Source organism: Leuciscus leuciscus, assembly GCF_965113295.1.
Source record: "Leuciscus leuciscus genome assembly, chromosome: 1".
NCBI lineage: Eukaryota > Metazoa > Chordata > Actinopteri > Cypriniformes > Leuciscidae > Leuciscus > Leuciscus leuciscus.
This window is the reverse complement of record NC_138725.1, coordinates 72,993,661-73,014,808: the sequence shown is the minus strand read 5'-3', so window position 1 is coordinate 73,014,808 and position 21,148 is coordinate 72,993,661. Positions and strand designations below refer to the sequence as shown.

The window sequence follows — 21,148 nt, the reverse complement described above, 5'->3', positions numbered from 1 at the left end:
CAAACCAACTTACAGCTTGACAGCAGTTCATTTCACATTCAAAATGCACTGAAACTTCATTCATGTGTCAGATCAACTCATTCTTCCAGAACACTAGAAAAGGTTTTACCCCCAAAAAACACACGTTAAATAAAAAAACACAAATAACAGGAAGCATTATAAAATATTTCTGCTGTTTTCTGTTGTTCAGAATTCACAACATTATATGTTACATGGTCATTGTTTACAGTACAGTACACATTTTCCCCCAAGTTTCCCCTTTTTATAGATGGTGATGAAACTGAAAGATTAATACCTGTATGTGTTCAGCTACATCTAATTGTTTTGATAGTATTTAATTTTTTAGATTCTGAATATATTTTACTACGGTATTACTGTAGAAGTGTTGCAAATGTCTGTGTCATTCAATGTTGTATTAATGCATTCAGTGACTACATCTTCCAAACTACATATTTCACTTAGACACAACCACTGCCAAAACTCAGAGCCCATTTTTATACACTCTTTTATACACTCAAAACTGTTAAACATAATTGAAAGATCTTATAAACATTGAGATCTTTCAATTTAAATGAATTAATTTCTCACTTAAACACAAAGACCAACAGAACTTGATTTACTATACAGGCTTATTTGCACATGCTTACATATTATTTCCAAGACTGTGTTATTTAATTTAAAAACCTAAGCTAGACTGAAATGTGTAATATTTCTACCGTATACCACATTGATATATATTATTCTGAAATATTATTTTTTTTAAATCAGAAAAAATAAGATGTAGCTAAACACATACACAAGTCTTAGTCTTTCATTTTCATCACCATCTATACAAAAGGTTTGTACATTAATGTAAACATGAACCATGTAACATAAACTGCATTGAATTCTGAACAGCAGAAAATAGTGCATATTGCTGCCTGTTGTTTGTGTGTTTTTTGTTTTGTATATTTAATTTATGTTTGTTGGCTGAAACCTTCACTAGAGTTCTGAAAGAATGCCTTAATTTGAGACATGAATGATGTGTTTTGGTAGTTTTATTGTATGTTGGTTCATTAATGTTAAGTAATATCACTTAAATTAAGTGTAACAATTTTTAGGTCAGCATTTTTTCACCATTCCATGCCCATTTCCACACAAGTTAGTGTACATGCTAAAGATAAGCAGCAGCAGTATGCATGCACATGTTATATTCATTTCATTACACAAATTTACTTATTTTGTCCACTGTTTGATAATAAAGAATGACACGTTTGATTGCTTTTACATTTAGCAGTATCTCTGAATGTGATGGCGATGTTCATAATAACACTAAAACACCAGTCTCAGACAGCTACATAGTATCGGCCTGGATCTGGCCCACATCTGGAATCCACACAGCCCGGATGTGGGCCGGATCTGGGCCAACACTATGTTGCTGTCTGGGTTTATTGCCCTAAAAAATACACTGTAAAAAAAATACACAAAGGTCAAAACTCAATTTTATGTTGATTGTTGCATTTAAAATATTCAGATGGTTCAACTAAAGTGCCAGTGTTAAAATACATTGAGAATACTATGACTAACCGGTTAACTGACAGTAAGAATTTTGATGTATTATTACAATCAGTGGTTTCAAGTTTAATTAATTTATAAAGTACATTTAAAACAGCCACAAGACTGGCCAAAGTGCTGTACAAGACAACTAAATACGTATCCTAAATATACACACTCTAATACACAAAAATATAATATAATATATACATTTAAAAAAAAAAAAAATCAATACGCCAGAGAAAACAAATACCTTTTTAAAAGAGACTTAAAAATTGTTAGGGAAGATTCGACTCTAATCTCTAATGGCTTGTTTTCACTGAGCGGTACGGTACGGTACGGTATGCATTTATTTCCGTTTCCACTGTCAAAAGTTGTGAATGGTACCAAAAAGCCGAACCTTAACACTTTTTGGGTACCCTTCCGTTGGGGTACCAGCACAGTGGTATGGTACTAAAGGGTGGAGCTAGACTAACTGCAGGACGTTGATTGGTTGACAGAGAATCGTCACTTGCGCGTGCTACAAGGGGAATGACAACATAAGAAGCGCCATCTTTTAATTTACAGTTGACATATAATACTACTGTTACTGTGTCACGAAATGTAAATTTAAGAGTTTTTCAGGCGAGAATGTAGTTGTTTAAAGCTCAAATCTGTGGTTTATTTATAAAGATTTATGAAAATTTGATCCAGGTTGTGAGATCCAGGCAATCACCATTTGTGTGGCTATAATGTTTAAGATTTCTTTAAATGAAAACGAAAAGAGGCAGTGTGGTGTTTTATAACATATTTTGTTTTATTGTTGCCTAAAATGTACATGCAGAGATAACCGGAGTAGCAGAGCGAGCTGACTGACGCTTTGAAGAACGTGCTGTTCCATTAGCAGAATTACCGGACTCGCGTCCTCGGGAGTCATTCTCCTGAGCTGGACTTGGCAAGTCCAAACTGTGCGTACTTGCTATTGAGAAACGCCTAATGTTTCTGCTGATATGGGTGCTTGCAGCATTTTGGTTCTGCTAGACATTAGCGCTGCTTTTGACACTATATGTCATATCATCCTCCTTGACAGGTTGCGTGTTTTGTTAGGCACCTCTGGCATCTCTTTGCAGTATATTTATTTGGGGAAGAACAAATCGGAGGCAACATTAGTACAGCAGGGCGTCCCGCAGGGGTCAGTACTAGGACCTACTTTGTTCTGCATCTATATGTTGCCGCTTGGTGACATTATTAGAAAGTACGGTACGGGGTTTTTCCTTGTTATGCTGATGACATGCAGATCTATGTTAGCTCACTCCCTGATCCAAATCTCGCAATTACAGCTCTTACCGTATGTCTGGAAGAAATAAAGGTATGGATGCATGACAACTATCTTAAGCTTAACAAATCAAAAATGGAACTGTTACTTTTTGGTATGCTGACAGATTTGCACAAACATAACTGTCTAAGTCTGTTTTCTGATTCTGAATTATTGTCTCCAGCATCACAAGTGCGAAATCTAGGTGTTATCTTTGATCCGCATTTGTCATTTGATGCCCATATCAAAATGGTTTCAAAATCTGCATTTTTCCATCTTAAAAATATTGCCAGAATTCAAACTTATTTATCCCTGTCAGATGCAGAAAGGCTTATTCATGCATTTAATACATTCATATGATAGCACTTTATTGCGTGTAATTCACCTTATTCCGCCCCGCCCACTTTTAATACTTTGCGCTTCCGCAATTTGTCATCAGCCCAAAGTAAGATGACAAAACGAACGTAATGGCGTCACCCTCGTGGAAAATAAGGTGAATACACATGTCATGCACCCTACAACACTAATCCTAACCAAACATATAATACATATTACATATTACACACCATTACTAAACCTACCCTAAACCCACCCATGCGTATCATATGCACACAGAAACTCCTTTTCGCGTATAAATTGCACAATAAACACAATGTGTGCTATAGAGACACATTTAGTGTGACCGGGTTGGAATGACATACCAATTTCACAAATTCACGTTTATGTTGTTTACATGCAGATGGTAAAGGCATCGTTTTCAAAACCTTGCACTTTGAAACTCGTTTTCAAAAGCTTGCATTGTCAGGTGAAAATTGAAAATTATGTCCTGAAGTGTCCATTCTTTATTGCACTTTAGTTTTGTTAATTGTTCATTTAAGTTGGCCTATTTATTATATATACAGTTATATATACACTTTTATTCTGGTTTACTGTGTTCACAGAAGCACTGCGGGTGCTTGATGTGTGAATCCTCATGTTCTGTTGTTTATGCTGCTATTTGCACATGTAAATCTACATTTTTTAGGTTTTTGAATTGGTCACAGACACCTATCTATTCTAAGTCCATTTAATTCTAATCTAACCTTCAAATCATGTCAGTTAACTGATGATGACTGGTTAACAACCATCAGCTTTCAGTCAGAAAACAAAATGTTAAATGAACATCCCTACTTCATATATTTCAACTGAACCAACTAAAAATGTTCAGTGCAGCAAGTCGACATAACATTTTGAGATTGACCTCCAAAATCTTTACAGTGTGTTTGTGATGGCAAGAAATGTACAAAGCAGCCAAACACGTATCGTTCTTTACCATCCAACTGGGGACGCGAAGTTCATTTTGATTAATAAAATCATTATTCACTGTATAAAGTATGCTTTACGCTATACTAAATATAGGTCACTATAGTGACCTGAAATCGTTACCTTAAAGAGCTATTTCTGTTTGATTAATCCTATAAACCCTAAAGGGACTGCATAACCAAGCATAGAAAGTAAAAAAAATATATTATGAATGATAAGAGGATATTCTCGCCTCTGCTTTTGAACTGTTGCTGCCGGACCGTCTGTATTTTTTACCCCGTTGTAGATTTAAATGGTCTTTCCTCAAGCAATTCAATTCAATTTAGTCTGTCTTTATTTTGTAACTATAGTTACAAAATAAAGACAGACTTAACTGTTCACACACACACACACACACACACACACAGTTCCATTGCAGGCTATTGCGAGTCCCCTCTTGTATAGGTAGAAATCGTTCAGAGATGATATTCCATCTTGGCATGTTTAAAATATTATTATTTTTTTGCATATTTGAAGTTATATTATGAAAAAAGACCTTAAAAGAAAATTGTGTATTTCATTTTTGTTTCTTCAAAATGACCAGATGCAGCAAGTCAACTCAAAAGTTTTGAATTAGATCAAGAAAGGTCCACTGTTGGATGGTAACGAACGACATATGTTTGGTTGCATTTAAATTTAGCAATATTTCAAACACTGAATATCTCTGTACATCAACATCCTAGAAACAAAGGAAACAGAAAAATAAGGACATGTCTATTGATTTTTTTTAAGAGTAGAAATTATGTTTTAATTAATAGGCAGCCAATACTATCAGTCACATTATTAATATCTTAATAATATAATAATAATTACATTATAATTATGACATTGAGTTGCAGATCCCCTCTTGGCATGTTTTTTTTTTTTATATATATAAAAAAATGCATATTTGAAGTTATATTATGAGAAATATAATATAATATATATGGTAACCCTTTATAATAACTGCATCCTATTAATCATTAGTTAAGCATTGGTAAACAGATAAATCATTATTCATAAAGCAGACATTAATAAGCAGTTTATAAATACACCTTTAAACGCTGTATTATTGAGTTAGAAGCATATCTATAATGTGTTTAATAATTGCATTTTCATACTTTATTAAATATTAATTATCAATTTATCATTTCTAAATGAAGTATAGCATTATTTACAAACCAGTTATTTAGGTGTTTACAGTGATTAATAAGATCACTTAGAAAGTGTGAGTAAATATAGTAGATTCAGGGAGTTATAAAGCATTTAGTAGTGGTCAGTTCACTATTTTGCGAGCTCATCTAAAGTGAGGACTAGTTATGCTTTGTAAATAATTTATAAAGGAGATTTAAAGACTCAGTTATCTTCTAAACAGAAAAAGGGAACAAACACACACAGTGATAGAGAACATAGAAATATTAACAGCCTTTAAATCTCCTTTATAAATGCTTTACAAGGCATAACTAGTCCTCACTTTAGATGAGCTCACAAAAACTCGTTTTCAAAAGCTTGCATTGTCAGGCCCCCAAAATGGCATTTTCGTTGAAATGAACGGCCAAAACGTTTTCAGTTTTCAGTTGAAAATGATGTCGTGTAAACAGACCCTAAAGCGTGTATTATTTATTGCACTTTAGTTTTGTTAATTGTTCATTTAAGTTGGCCTATTTATGATATATACAGTTATATATACACTTTTATTCTGGTTTACTGTGTTCACAGAAGCACTGCGGGTGCTTGATGTGTGAATCCTCATGTTCTGTTGTTTATGCTGCTATTTGCACATGTAAATCTACATTTTTTAGGTATTTGAATCGGTCACAGACTATTCTATTCTAAGTCCATTTAATTCTAATCTAACCTTCAAATCATGTCAGTTAACTGATGATGACTGGTTAACAACCATCAGCTTTCAGTCAGAAAACAAAATGTTAAATGAACATCCCTACTTCATATATTTCAACTGAACCAACTAAAAATGTTCAGTGCAGCAAGTCGACATAACATTTTGAGATTGACCTCCAAAATCTTTACAGTGTGTTTGTGATGGCAAGAAATGTACAAAGCAGCCAAACACGTATCGTTCTTTACCATCCAACTGGGGACGCGAAGTTCATTTTGATTAATAAAATCATTATTCACTGTATAAAGTATGCTTTACGCTATACTAAATATAGGTCACTATAGTGACCTGAAATCGTTACCTTAAAGAGCTATTTCTGTTTGATTAATCCTATAAACCCTAAAGGGACTGCATAACCAAGCATAGAAAGTAAAAAAAATATATTATGAATGATAAGAGGATATTCTCGCCTCTGCTTTTGAACTGTTGCTGCCGGACCGTCTGTATTTTTTACCCCGTTGTAGATTTAAATGGTCTTTCCTCAAGCAATTACATTCAATTAAGTCTGTCTTTATTTTGTAACTATAGTTACAAAATAAAGACAGACTTAACTGTTCACACACACACACACACACAGTTCCATTGCAGGCTATTGCGAGTCCCCTCTTGTACAGGTAGAAATCGTTCAGAGATGATATTCCATCTTGGCATGTTTAAAATATTATTATTTTTTGCATATTTGAAGTTATATTATGAAAAAAGACCTTAAAAGAAAATTGTGTATTTCATTTTTGTTTCTTCAAAATGACCAGATGCAGCAAGTCAACTCAAAAGTTTTGAATTAGATCAAGAAAGGTCCACTGTTGGATGGTAACGAACGACATATGTTTGGTTGCATTTAAATTTAGCAATATTTCAAACACTGAATATCTCTGTACATCAACATCCTAGAAACAAAGGAAACAGAAAAATAAGGACATGTCTATTGATTTTTTTTAAGAGTAGAAATTATGTTTTAATTAATAGGCAGCCAATACTATCAGTCACATTATTAATATCTTAATAATATAATAATAATTACATTATAATTATGACATTTAGTTGCAGATCCCCTCTTGGCATGTTTTTTAAATTTTTTTATAAAAAAATGCATATTTGAAGTTATATTATGAAAAATATAATATAATATATATGGTAACCCTTTATAATAACTATCCTATTAATCATTAGTTAAGCATTAGTAAACAGTTAAATCATAATTCATAAAGCAGACATTAATAAGCTGTTTATAAATACAGCTTTAAATGCTGTATTATTGATTTAGAAGGATATCTATAATGTGTTTAATAATTGTATTTTCATACTTTATTAATTATCAATTTATCATTTCTAAATGAAGTATAGCATTATTTACAAAGCAGTTATTTAGGAGTTGTCAGTGATTAATAAGATCACTTAGAGTAAATTTAGTAGATTCAGGGAGTTATAAAGCATTTAGTAGTGGTCAGTTCACTATTTTGTGAGCAAAAGTGAGGACTAGTTATGCTTAAAGCATTTATAAAGGAGATTTAAAGACTAATTTATCTTCTAAACAGAAAAAGGAAACACACACAACACAACACAGTGATAGAGAACATAGAAATATGAACAGCCTTTAAATCTCCTACATAACTAGCATAACTAGTCCTCACTTTAGATGAGCTCACAAAAAATAGTGAACTGACCTCTACTAAATGTTTTATAACTACCTGAACTACAGTAGAAATACATGTTAATAAAGCATTTATTAACACACTAAGTAACTATTACTATATGTCTGAATAATAAGTGTATGATGTATGAATGTACATTGAAATAGTTGAATCATTTACTCACACTTTCTAAGGGATCTTATGAACCACTGACAACTCCTAAATAACTGCTTTGTAAATGATGCTATACTTCATTTAGAAATGATAAATTGATCATTAATAAAGTATGAAAATACAATTATTAAACACATTATAGATATGCTTTTAAAACAGGAATAAAGCATTTATAACTGCATTTATATACTGCTTATTAGTGTATATTAATGCTTTATAAATTAATTAACTGTTTACTAATGCTTAACTAATGATTAATAGCGTGGAGTTATTATTAAGTGTTACTGAAAGCTCCTGAACTAAGCAGTTAAACAGCAGCTCTACAGTCTCAGAGCCTCTCTAGGACAGCAGCCATTCAGACAATAGAGAAGTGTGAACGACGTGTGTTAATGGGCCACTGCAGTTCCTGCTCCAGCCTACAGGAGCGCTGCTGAGTATGGACTTAAACACACACACACATGTAAGTCCCCACTTGGTCAAAAATGTAAAAAATTAACCAGAGCGTGTTTTAGCTGATTTTAACATGTTTTAAAGCATGACCAACAGGGGACTTGAAAAATGTCCCCACTTGGCTCGACGGTCCCCTGTTAGTGAGTGTGTAACGACACCAAGGTCCCCTCTTAGATAGATAGACGAGTACACACACACACACACACACACACACACACACACACACACACACACACACACACACACACACACAGAGAGAGAGAGAGAGAGAGAGAGAGAGATTATTACACATAAAACAGAAGTTTCTCATATTGTGAACACAACTTTTCTTTCTTTCTTTCTTTCTTTCTTTTTCTTTCTTTCCTTCTTTCTTTCTCTCTCTCTCTTTGTTTGTTTCTTTCTGTCTTTCTTTGTTTGTTTGTTTGTTTGTTTCTGTCTTTCTTTGTTTGTTTGTTTGTTTGTTTCTGTCTTTCTTTTTCTTTCTTTCTTTCTTTCTTTCTTTCTTTCTTTCTTTCTTTCTTTCTTTCTTTCTTTCTTTCTCTCTCTCTCTTTGTTTGTTTCTTTCTGTCTTTCTTTCTTTTTCTTTCTGTCTGTCTTTCTTTCTTTCTTTCTTTCTTTTTCTTTCTTTCTCTCTCTGTTTCTTTCTGTCTTTCTTTCTTTTTCTTTCTGTCTTTCTTTCTTTCTTTCTTTTTCTTTCTTTCTCTCTCTCTTTGAGCGGAAGTTGCGTGAGTGGATGCGAGAGATTGGGAGCGTGGTTTTTGAGTGAGTGTTTTTTTCTATCTTTTCTATCTTTTTTTCTATGTTGTTTTAGTTTTATTTAGTTTATCGTTAGTGGTGTAGTTTAAGCGGGTTAGTTGTCGTGGTGGAGGCGACGACCGGTGTAACCGGGAGTCATGCCGGTTCGCGGGGTTGGAGGCGCGGGGCTTGAAACGCTCACGCGTCGACATGCTTTTAAACTTTGTCCAACTATAGACTGTTCTGTGGAGGATTGCGCTTTGGCAGTCGGAGGGATTATTGGATATGATGGCGTTAAATCCGCGTCAAGGATGAACAACGGTGTTGTGATCTTTGTAGATAGCTTTGATAAAGTTGCAACGATTGTTGAACAAGGAGTAACGATCAAAGATATCTTGGTTCAGGCGGTGCCGCTCGTTAATCCGGCAAAAAAGATAATTTTGTCGCAAGTCCCTCCGTTTATTAGTAACGAAATGTTAGAGAGGGAACTTTCCAGACATGGACAGCTAATGTCTCCGATTAAAACAATTGGCCTTGGCTGTAAATCTCCGCATTTGAGACATGTTGTTTCTTTTAGAAGGCAGGTTTTCATGATTCTTAAAAACAACAATGAAGAATTAAATTTAGTGTTCAAGTTCAAAGTGGATGATTATGATTACAACGTTTATGTAACGTCTGAGAAAATGAAATGTTTTGGATGTGGAATAGAGGGTCACCTTATACGATCATGCCCAGAAAAATTCCATGCTGAAATTAATAATAAGACCATAGAACAGGGTGAGTCAAGTAAATCTCAGAGACAAAAACAAAATGAATCAAACGATTTTCAGGGACAAAAATTGGACCAAACAAATAAATTACAAGGACAAACACAGAATGTATTAAAGGAGTCTCAGGGACTTAAACAAAGTAAGCTCAATGAAATTCAGGGACAAAAACAAAGTGAATCAAATGAAATTCAGGGACAAAAACAAAGTGATTCAAATGAAACTCAGGGGAAAAAACTAAGTGAATCAACTCAGGGACAAAAACAAAGTGATTTAATTGAAATTCAGGGACAAAAACAGAATGAATCAATTGAAACTCAGGGACAAAAACAAAGTGAATCAAATGAAATTCAGGGACAAAAACAGAGTGAACCAAAACATTCTCAGGGACAAAAACGGAATGATTCAGACGGTTTAAAAACGAAAAAATCGTACAAAGCTCAGAAGCTTGAACAAAATAAGAGATCAACACAGAAGAATGAAGAGCTTTCTCAGGCTCCCTCTCCAGTTGAGAACAGTCAACAGCATGATATGGAAGAGGCCAGTAGTAGCACTCAGAAAGAAGTAGAGGAGGTAGAATGTCCTTTGACTGAAGAAAGTGAGATGCTAGTAGATGACAAATCTGATGAAGATAATGTTAAGGAAAGAAAAACAAGAGATGAGTTTCAATGCTCTGAAAAAACGAAAATTTTTCCTCTTCATGATTGCTCCCAAACTTCTTATAGTGACGTTGAGGTAGACTCTGATGCAGAATCTATAGTTTCATCGCAATCTTTGCCCCTGGAAAGAGGTGGCTACTCTATGTTGAGTATTAAGAAGTTTCTCAAGAGTACTAAGGGAGCTAGGAATGTAAAACTTGAGAGTGCTTTTCCTGATCTACAACTTTTTATTGATTCAGTTAAGAATTTTCAAAAAAGTTCTGAAAGTGCTGGGGAGAAAATCTTTACTGATCAAGAAAGGTATCGCTTAAAGAAACTTGTTTTGAAAGTTAAAAGACAGTTAGAAGATGGCGAATATGTTTAGTTTTTCATATTTGTTTATTTCTTGTTTCTCTTTTGGTTTTCTTTTTTTTTCTTTTTTTTAATGAGTGAGTTAAAAATAGGCAGTCTGAATTTGAATGGAGCGAGAGATGAAGGAAAAAGAGCTTCATTTTTCAGACTGTGCTCCCTTAAAAAATTGGACGTTATCTTTGTACAAGAGACACACAGTACTGTTGATAACGAAGTTGACTGGAAGAGAGAATGGGAGGGTGATGTTTTTTTAAGTCACAAAACTAGTAATAGTTGTGGAGTGGGTGTTCTTTTTTCCAAAGGTTTCAATCCTCACTCTGTTGAATGTGAAGAGATGATTAAAGGCCGACTGTTAAAAGTCAGAGTAATATATGAAAATGTACAACTCGTGTTCATCACTGTATATGCTCCAGCTGTTGGTAAAGAGAGATTGATTTTTTTGGAAACTGTAAACGATGTTATCAGAGATTGTAATGATAAAGAGTTCTTATTTATAGGTGGAGACTGGAATTGTACAGAGAGTAGACTTGACAGAAATCATGTAGAGCCTCACCCGGCCTCCCGCACACGTCTCATTCAACTGTTAGAGACTCATGAGTTATATGATGTGTGGAGAGGGTTACATGACAATCAAAGGCAGTATACCTGGACTCATTGTAAAGACAATTTATTGTCTATGGCCAGACTCGATCGTTTTTATTGTTTTAAATTTCATTCTAATGTTGTTAAAAACTGCTTTATTAGCCCTGTTGGGTTTTCCGATCACTCACTCGTCTTGGTTTGTGTCTTTTTGAAGTGTGTAAAGCCTAGTAGTGCCTATTGGCATTTTAATACAGCTCTACTAGAAGATAAAAATTTTAAAGACATTTTTGTATCTTTTTGGAAAAATCATCAAAGTAGAAGAAATGATTTTATGTCTCTACAACAATGGTGGGACTTTGGAAAAGTTCAAACAAAACAGTTGTGTCAGCAATATAATTGTAATGTCACCAAAGTGTTACTGAAGTCAGTGAAAGCTCTGGAGTCTGAAGTAGAGGAACTCCAGGTTTTGGCTGAGGCCACAAAAGATCAACGGTATTTTGAAGCTCTTGAGGTCAAAAAGACTGTTTTAACGAACCTGCTTGGGGTATCAGCACAAGGGGCTCTTATTAGGTCCCGTTTTAAAAATGTGGTAGAAATGGATGTTCCATCACACTTTTTTTTGGGATTGGAGCGGAAAAACGGTCAAAAGAGATACATTCATGGTTTAAAGTCTGATGCTGGGCATGTGTTGTCTGATCATGCTGCTATTCGTAAACATGCTGTCAGCTTTTACTGTGAACTGTATAAATGTGAACACCAAGAAGAGCCGATGTTTGCTCAGAGTTTTTATACTGGTCTTCCCCAGGTTGCACAAGAAAGCAACGTTGTGCTGGATTCAGATATTTCCCTTGGTGAATTGTATGTAGCGTTGCAGAGTATGCAGAGCAGAAAATCTCCTGGATTAGATGGTCTACCAGTTGATTTTTATAAGTTTTTTTGGTTTTTAATTGGAGAAGATCTTCTGGCAGTACTGAAGGATAGTTTAGCCAATGGACTTCTGCCTTTAAGTTGCAGGAGGGCAGTTCTTACCCTGCTGCCAAAGAAAGGTGACCTGCAGCTTATAAAAAACTGGAGACCTGTATCCCTGCTTTGCACTGATTATAAGATACTCTCCAAAGTGTTGGCCAACAGACTTAGTAAAGTTATGGAACAAGTAATTTTGCCTGATCAAACCTATTGTGTCCCTGGCAGGCTGATTTATGATAATATTGTTCTTATCCGAGACTTGTTAGAAATCTCTAAGCTTTTTGGTCTTAAAATGGGATTAGTTTCTATTGATCAGGAGAAAGCGTTTGACCGCGTTGAACACAAATATTTATGGGAAACAATGAGTGCGTTTGGTTTTACTTCTGATTTTACTAACAAGATTAAGACGTTGTACTGTGATGTTCAGAGTGTTTTAAAAATCAATGGTGTTTTGAGCGCTCCTTTCCAGGTCCAGCGGGGAATTAGGCAGGGCTGTGCCCTCTCTGGCATGTTGTATTCTCTGGCGTTTGAACCCTTATTACATAAACTTAGATCTGTTTTAAAAGGTGTGATTTTACCAGGGTGCAATATACCTTTAAAGCTATCTGCGTATGCAGATGATTTAGTCATCTTTGTTGATAACCAACAAGATATTGATATACTGACAAATGTGATAGTTCAATTTGGTATAATTTCTTCAGCCAGAGTAAACTGGAGCAAAAGTGAAGCTCTCTGTATAGGAGTGATGGAGAAAAAGTTTAAATTGCCTGTGGGGTTAAATTGGAAGACAGACGGGGGGTTAAAATACTTAGGTGTATTTTTGGGTGAAGAAACTTTTGTCCTTAAAAACTGGGATAATGTTCTTGAAAAAACTAAAGGTTGTTTTGCTAGATGGAAGTGGATTTTACCAAAGATGTCTTATCGAGGTAGAGTTCTTGTCATTAACAACCTGATTTCATCCACTTTATGGCATCGTTTATCGTGTGTTTATCCTCCTCCAGATCTGCTACCAAAGATTCAGGCACTTCTTGTTGATTTCTTTTGGGATCGTCTGCATTGGACACCTCAAAGTGTGTTGTTTTTGCCGAAAGATGAAGGAGGACAAGGCGTAATTCATCTGAACAGTAGAGGGGCTACTTTTCGTTTCCAGTTTGTGCAGAGGTTTCTGTGTGGTCCCACAGACCTGGTGTGGAGACCGCTGGCATGCACTATTCTGAACCAGCTAGGTGGACTTGGCCTAGACAGAACATTGTTTCTGATGGACTTAAAACAGCTCAACACCAGTGGTTTGCCGAGTTTCTACCGTGGACTGTTAAAAGTCTGGAATCTATTTAAGACGGAGAGGACAGAACATCACAGCTCACTGTACTGGCTTCTTCAAGAGCCAGTTGTGTATGGGACCCGTTTGAGTGCAGCTTGTCAACTAGGTCCCAGTTTACTCAAACAGTTCTGTTTGGCTAATGTAGTGACTTTGGGACATGTAATTCACTTTACAGGTGCAAACATGGACAATGCGCTTCTACTTGCTTCTCATGTAAAGGTGCACTCTATTCGCATGGTTGAGTTGTTGCTCAAAAAGTGGAAAGAGGGTTTAACAGACTCTGAACGCACATTGTTGAATTTTTATTGTGATGGTTCTGCTCATTATAGTGTTGATGATGCTTTTCCTTTGGTGAAGATTCTCCCAGACTTTAAAGACTGTACAGGTTTTTTCTTAGGAATCGATAATCCCTGTTTGTCTGTTCATGATGCTGACAAGAAATTTTTATATAGATTGATTGTGAAAATTTTGAATAAAGATAAACTAAATGGTAAGATTGACACTCCATGGAGAGCTCGCTTGGGTCTGGTAGATGGTGTTGGACCTGAATGGAGGGCGCTGTATAAACCACCATTGTTGAAGAAAGTTGCTGATTTGCAATGGAGAGTTTTACATACAGCCGTGGCTGTTAATTCTTTTATCTCGGTTTTAAACCCTGATGTTAATCATGACTGTCCTTTTTGCACTCTTCGTGAGACAGTTTTTCACTGCTTCATGGACTGTTGTCGTCTTGTGCCACTGTTCTCTATGCTGGAAGATCTTTTCAAATTGTTTGATGTAGCTTTTTCCAAACAGTTGTTTATTTTAGGTTACAGGTATTCACAAAAAAAGAGAGAGCAGTGTCAACTCTTTAATTTCATTTTGGGGAGAGCAAAGATGGCTGTGTATATGAGTAGACGAAATAAGGTTGAAGGCTCTACAGATGATGATGCTGTTTTTGTATTTGTCAAAATGTTGAAATCACGTTTAAGAATAGATTTTAATTACTACAGTTTGATGAACGATCTCGGAAAATTTTCCAATATTTGGTGTCACAAAGATGTACTCTGCTCTGTTGTAGAGAATAATCTAACTTTTAAGAGTGTGTTGATTTAATGTGATTTTATTTGATTGAGTGTTGTTTTTTACAACTGTTTTAATAAAGTACTTGTAAAATCTCTCTCTGTTTGTTTCTTTCTGTCTTTTTCTTTTTTTCTTTCTTTCTCTTTCTTTCTTTCCTTTCTTTCTTTCTCTCTCTGTTTGTTTCTTTCTGTCTTTTTCTTTTTTTCTTTCTTTCTTTCTTTCTCTCTCTTTGTTTGTTTCTTTCTGTCTGTCTGTCTGTCTTTCTTTTTCTTTCTTTCTCTCTTTCTTTTTCTTTCTGTCTTTCTTTCTTTCCTTTCTCTCTCTCTTTGTTTGTTTCTTTCTGTCTTTTTTTTCTTTCTTTCTTTCTTTCTTTCTTTCTTTCTTTCTTTCTTTCTTTCTCTTTCTTTCTTTCCTTTCTTTCTTTCTTTCTTTCTTTCTTTCTGTCTTTCTTTCTTTCTTTCTTTCTTTGTTTCTTTCTGTCTTTTTTCTTTCTTTCTGTCTTTCTTTTTCTTTCTTTCTGTCTTTCTTTTTCTTTCTTTCTGTCTTTCTTTATCTTTCTTTCTTTCTTTGTTTGTTTGTTTGTTTCTTTCTGTCTTTCTTTCTGTCTCTTTCTTTCTCTCTCTCTCTCTCTTTGTTTGTTTCTTTCTGTCTTTTTTCTTTCTTTCTGTCTCTTTTTCTTTCTTTCTGTCTTTCTTTTTCTTTCTTTGTTTGTTTCTTTTTGTTTGTTTGTTTGTTTCTTTCTTTCTTTCTGTCTTTCTTTCTTTCTTTCTTTTTCTTTCTTTCTCTCTCTGTTTGTTTCTTTCTGTCTTTTTCTTTTTTTCTTTCTTTCTTTCTTTCTCTCTCTTTGTTTGTTTCTTTCTGTCTGTCTGTCTGTCTTTCTTTTTCTTTCTTTCTCTCTCTCTGTTTCTTTCTGTCTTTCTTTCTTTTTCTTTCTGTCTTTCTTTCTTTCCTTTCTCTCTCTCTTTGTTTGTTTCTTTCTGTCTTTTTTTTCTTTCTTTCTTTCTTTCTTTCTTTCTTTCTTTCTTTCTTTCTTTCTTTCTCTTTCTTTCTTTCTTTCTTTCTTTCTTTCTTTCTTTCTTTCTTTCTTTCTTTCTTTCTGTCTTTCTTTCTTTCTTTCTTTCTTTCTCTCTTTGTTTCTTTCTGTCTTTTTTCTTTCTTTCTGTCTTTCTTTTTCTTTCTTTCTGTCTTTCTTTTTCTTTCTTTCTGTCTTTCTTTATCTTTCTTTCTTTCTTTGTTTGTTTGTTTGTTTGTTTGTTTCTTTCTGTCTTTCTTTCTGTCTTTCTTTCTTTCTCTTTCTTTCTCTCGCTCTCTCTTTGTTTGTTTCTTTGTCTTTTTTCTTTCTTTCTGTCTCTTTTTCTTTCTTTCTGTCTTTCTTTTTCTTTCTTTGTTTGTTTCTTTTTGTTTGTTTGTTTGTTTCTTTCTTTCTTTCTGTCTTTCTTTCTTTCTTTCTTTTTCTTTCTTTCTCTCTCTGTTTGTTTCTTTCTGTCTTTTTCTTTTTTTCTTTCTTTCTTTCTTTCTCTCTCTTTGTTTGTTTCTTTCTGTCTGTCTGTCTTTCTTTTTCTTTCTTTCTCTCTCTCTGTTTCTTTCTGTCTTTCTTTCTTTTTCTTTCTGTCTTTCTTTCTTTCCTTTCTCTCTCTCTTTGTTTGTTTCTTTCTGTCTTTTTTTTCTTTCTTTCTTTCTTTCTTTCTTTCTTTCTTTCTTTCTTTCTTTCTTTCTTTCTCTTTCTTTCTTTCCTTTCTTTCTTTCTTTCTTTCTTTCTGTCTTTCTTTCTTTCTTTCTTTCTCTCTTTGTTTCTTTCTGTCTTTTTTCTTTCTTTCTGTCTTTCTTTTTCTTTCTTTCTGTCTTTCTTTTTCTTTCTTTCTGTCTTTCTTTATCTTTCTTTCTTTGTTTGTTTGTTTGTTTGTTTCTTTCTGTCTTTCTTTCTGTCTTTCTTTCTTTCTCTTTCTTTCTTTCTCTCTCTCTCTCTTTGTTTGTTTCTTTCTGTCTTTTTTCTTTCTTTCTGTCTCTTTTTCTTTCTTTCTGTCTTTCTTTTTCTTTCTTTGTTTGTTTCTTTTTGTTTGTTTGTTTGTTTCTTTCTTTCTTTCTGTCTTTCTTTCTTTCTTTTTCTTTCTTTCTCTCTCTGTTTGTTTCTTTCTGTCTTTTTCTTTTTTTCTTTCTTTCTTTCTTTCTCTCTCTTTGTTTGTTTCTTTCTGTCTGTCTGTCTGTCTTTCTTTTTCTTTCTTTCTCTCTCTCTGTTTCTTTCTGTCTTTCTTTCTTTTTCTTTCTGTCTTTCTTTCTTTCTTTCTTTCTTTCTTTCTTTCTTTCTTTCTTTCTGTCTTTCTTTCTTTCTTTCTTTCTTTCTTTCTTTCTTTCTTTCTTTCTCTCTTTGTTTCTTTCTGTCTTTTTTCTTTCTTTCTGTCTTTCTTTTTCTTTCTTTCTGTCTTTCTTTCTTTCTTTCTTTCTCTTTCTTTCTTTCCTTTCTTTCTTTCTCTCTCTGTTTGTTTCTTTCTGTCTTTTTCTTTTTTTCTTTCTTTCTTTCTTTCTCTTTCTTTCTTTCCTTTCTTTCTTTCTCTCTCTGTTTGTTTCTTTCTGTCTTTTTCTTTTTTTCTTTCTTTCTTTCTTTCTCTCTCTTTGTTTGTTTCTTTCTGTCTGTCTGTCTGTCTTTCTTTTTCTTTCTTTCTCTCTCTCTGTTTCTTTCTGTCTTTCTTTCTTTTTCTTTCTGTCTTTCTTTCTTTCCTTTCTCTCTCTCTTTGTTTGTTTCTTTCTGTCTTTTTTTTCTTTCTTTCTTTCTTTCTTTCTTTCTTTCTTTCTTTCTTTCTCTTTCTTTCTTTCCTTTCTTTCTTTCTTTCTTTCTTTCTTTCTTTCTTTCTTTCTTTCTTTCTTTCTGTCTTTCTTTCTTTCTTTCTTTCTTTCTTTCTCTCTTTGTTTCTTTCTGTCTTTTTTCTTTCTTTCTGTCTTTCTTTTTCTTTCTTTCTGTCTTTCTTTTTCTTTCTTTCTGTCTTTCTTTATCTTTCTTTCTTTCTTTCTTTCTTTGTTTGTTTGTTTGTTTCTTTCTGTCTTTCTTTCTGTCTTTCTTTCTTTCTCTTTCTTTCTTTCTCTCTCTCTCTCTGTTTGTTTCTTTCTGTCTTTTTTCTTTCTTTCTGTCTCTTTTTCTTTCTTTCTGTCTTTCTTTTTCTTTCTTTGTTTGTTTCTTTTTGTTTGTTTGTTTGTTTCTTTCTTTCTTTCTGTCTTTCTTTCTTTCTTTCTTTCTTTGTTTGTTTGTTTGTTTCTCTTTCTTTCTCTCTCTCTTTGTTTGTTTCTTTCTGTCTTTTTTCTTTCTCTTTCTTTCTGTCTTTCTTTTTCTGTCTTTCTTTCTTTCTTTCTTTCTTTCATGTAGGGTTAATTCTGAGTTACTGTGTTTGTCAGCTAAAGGTTCTCATCAACACAAAGTCTCTTTAAGCCATTTCACTCCACAGACATTTCTGAAACGCCTCTCTCTCTCTTTGAATGAGGAAACATCAAATTCTGCAATTCTGTTTGCCGAGCTTATTTCTAAATGTCATATTTGAAATCCCCAATTAAATCTGACAACAACTGTCTCATAAATTTAGTTTCTAAATACTCAAATCATGACAAAAGCTTATTTTTCAGACTGCATCAGTTCAGGACACTGACTGTTTCTATAGCAACCAGAGCTTCTAACAGCAGCAGTGATGCGATCACTTCACCAACTGGCCATTGGCTCTTTTATTTAGAAGGTGGGACTTATTACACTATATTGTGTGTTGCAGTTTCTCCCATTCATAGTGATATGAGTGAACCGTCTTTGTGTATAAAGTCTTTGACAGTGCCTTAACTGATAATCATGGGTGTAAATACAGTATATAGTAGAATCTGTAACAGTGTAGGACTGTTTAATAGTGATTGTGAAGTAGGTTCCTGAAACACTGTGTCTGCATCCAGAATGAAGAAACAAGTTATTGTTTATCTGAGAGAATTAGAAAGATTTCTGAAGGATCATGTGACACTGAAGACTGGAGTAATGATGCTGAAAATTCAGCTTTAATCACTGGAATAAATTACATTTTAAAATATATTACAATAGAAAACAGTTATTTTAAAATATAATAATATTTTATAATATTTCTGTTTTTACTGTAAGGCTTAACAAATAAAGTCAGCCTTGGTGATACAGAAAAGAAATCGGTATTATTTATACAGTATTGTATTCTGTTGTCTTAAATTACATACAAATGCATGTAAAATTACACAAATAATCGCGGTAATTTTGCAAATCACCACCAGATGGTGCAAAGGGACCGATGGCACTATTGCTGGCACTGACATTTTTTTTTTTTTTTTTTTTAAAGGTCAAATGAAAACCCTTGTGATACATTATAAATGCAGGCTTCATCTAGTGTTATAATGCACTGTATGGAGCCAGTCGTGTTTCCACTGTCACTTCCGGGGCTTGATCGGGTCTCGTCAGGGCTTCATATGGGCCAACGGCCAGGGATTTTTAACCCGACGAATACCTTGGTCCAAAGCGTGCCAACTCGGGCTTGAGGATCCTGGAGTGGTTACGAACAGAGAGTGTAGGGCTACCTGAGTCAGGAGACGGCAGCGCCGGATGATTCTGTCAGCATTAAAGACTATTAAAATAATTTACCTCAAAATATACCTAATTTACCTCATTTTTGAATATCTTCTGTTTGTGATCCGATGTGGATTCTGATCACCGTATAAGGCAAATAAATATTTGTACGTTACACGATGAAAGGACTGCATGCTAACCATTACCATAGTAAACATGGTAAATATAAATCTGACAAATCAAAGGCTATCACAATCATGTTTTTATTATATCTGTCAGTCTCGTCTCGTCTCTTACAGGACTGTCTGATATCCATATTTATCTCTGCATAGCCTATCATAAAATAAAGCAACTTTTTTTTCGGGAGCTTCCTCTGTTTCTCTGACTGAAAATAAACTGTATGGGGAGAGAGTGCTGAAGCTCCTCAGGTCGTATTTTTGGTGGCATATTTGTAGAGATTATTCTTCTTTTTAAATGTGATGTAAATATGTCCTGTGACAAATAAACAGAAACAGACGCGACTGAATAAATAAGTGTGTCCTCTTTCTTTTGTGAAATAATGGTAAACCACTTTATTTCTGTGTGACTAATGTGCAATTTTGACTCAAATTAATTCACTATGATCATTGTGTCACTTTTAATGATAAACCTGTGGTAAAACATCAATGCTTGGGTTTTAGTAAACAACAAAAATGCCAGCAAACGGTCGCTTTTATCATGTTCGTTTTGCGATCTCGCTGTTTCCAGTGATTTCTTTCAGATTAGTTTTCTGATAAAACTTCCATTTGTTGCTGAAATTTTGGCCCGACTGGAAACGCAGCTTATGATTCCCAGTTTTTCTCTGTAATTATTCACAAAGTCAGCAAGTGTATGATGCCTGTAGTTTAAAACCAAAACAATGAACTTATGCTGAGTTCACGCCATAAATACTATAATTTTAAAGATATGGAAACCCGTGAAGTTATACTCGGAGCGGTTCATGACTCAAATGTATGCGTTTCCATGTCAACACTATCAATGGTGAAATGAATCTGCAGCAGTCAGGTGTACAGGTCAGAGCTGTTTAAGTTGTTTATGTTCATTATTATTGTAATGTGATGTGCTTTGAGACATGAGATAATTTAATGCCATCTCTTGTGATGCTTTTGTTTGCTCTCTGCTGTACGCGTTCATGTGTTTTGAAGGAGGCTTGGCTTTGGAGACGCTAAAATAAGTATCAATGAACTATATATTTATTCTAGGCAGCACTAGTCACACTAAATAATAGTCAGCACTAATAAGAACAATTAGTGCAGATATTTAATATGCACTGATCTGCAAATAAGCAATTTTACCAAATCGTATTGTACACTATCAAAGCTTTAAACTTATACCAAAATATCAACTAAAGTTACTGACAATTCAAGTGTGCAAACAAGTGAAATAATATAACAAATAGTTTTTTTAAAAATGAGGAAAAACTATAGGTGTAGCAAAATATGAGGCTACAATACAAGACAACGTACAGATGTCATATGGGGTAAAATGCATTAACATCTTAAGAAAAAACTATGCAGAAATACTACTTTTATATCATTTGAAACAACTTCAATAATTTGAGTTATTTTACTTGAAATCACAGTGTAGGCGGTGACACACGAATGTGGAAATTTAAGCATTTCAATGGGAAAGTCTTTCACAGCATATTCACTTCACAGATATATGATAGTCATGATCTAAATATGATTTTCATTTACAAAAATAAATACTAAAATTCGGCATTACTAACTTCATTTTCACACCATCAGTCGCATGCATGTTCAAGATCCGACGACATCCTGGATCTTGCCTCATTTTGACTGGTTCATTTGA

At 34.1% G+C, this 21,148-nt stretch overlaps 1 protein-coding gene across 2 annotated transcripts in view; it reads right to left on the bottom strand.

Annotated features, from left to right (window-relative positions):
• LOC309509895 (uncharacterized protein) overlaps positions 1-21,148 on the bottom strand; it is a 328,406-nt gene that overhangs the window by 83,004 nt on the left and 224,254 nt on the right. The gene's annotated exons all lie outside the window — the stretch shown is intronic.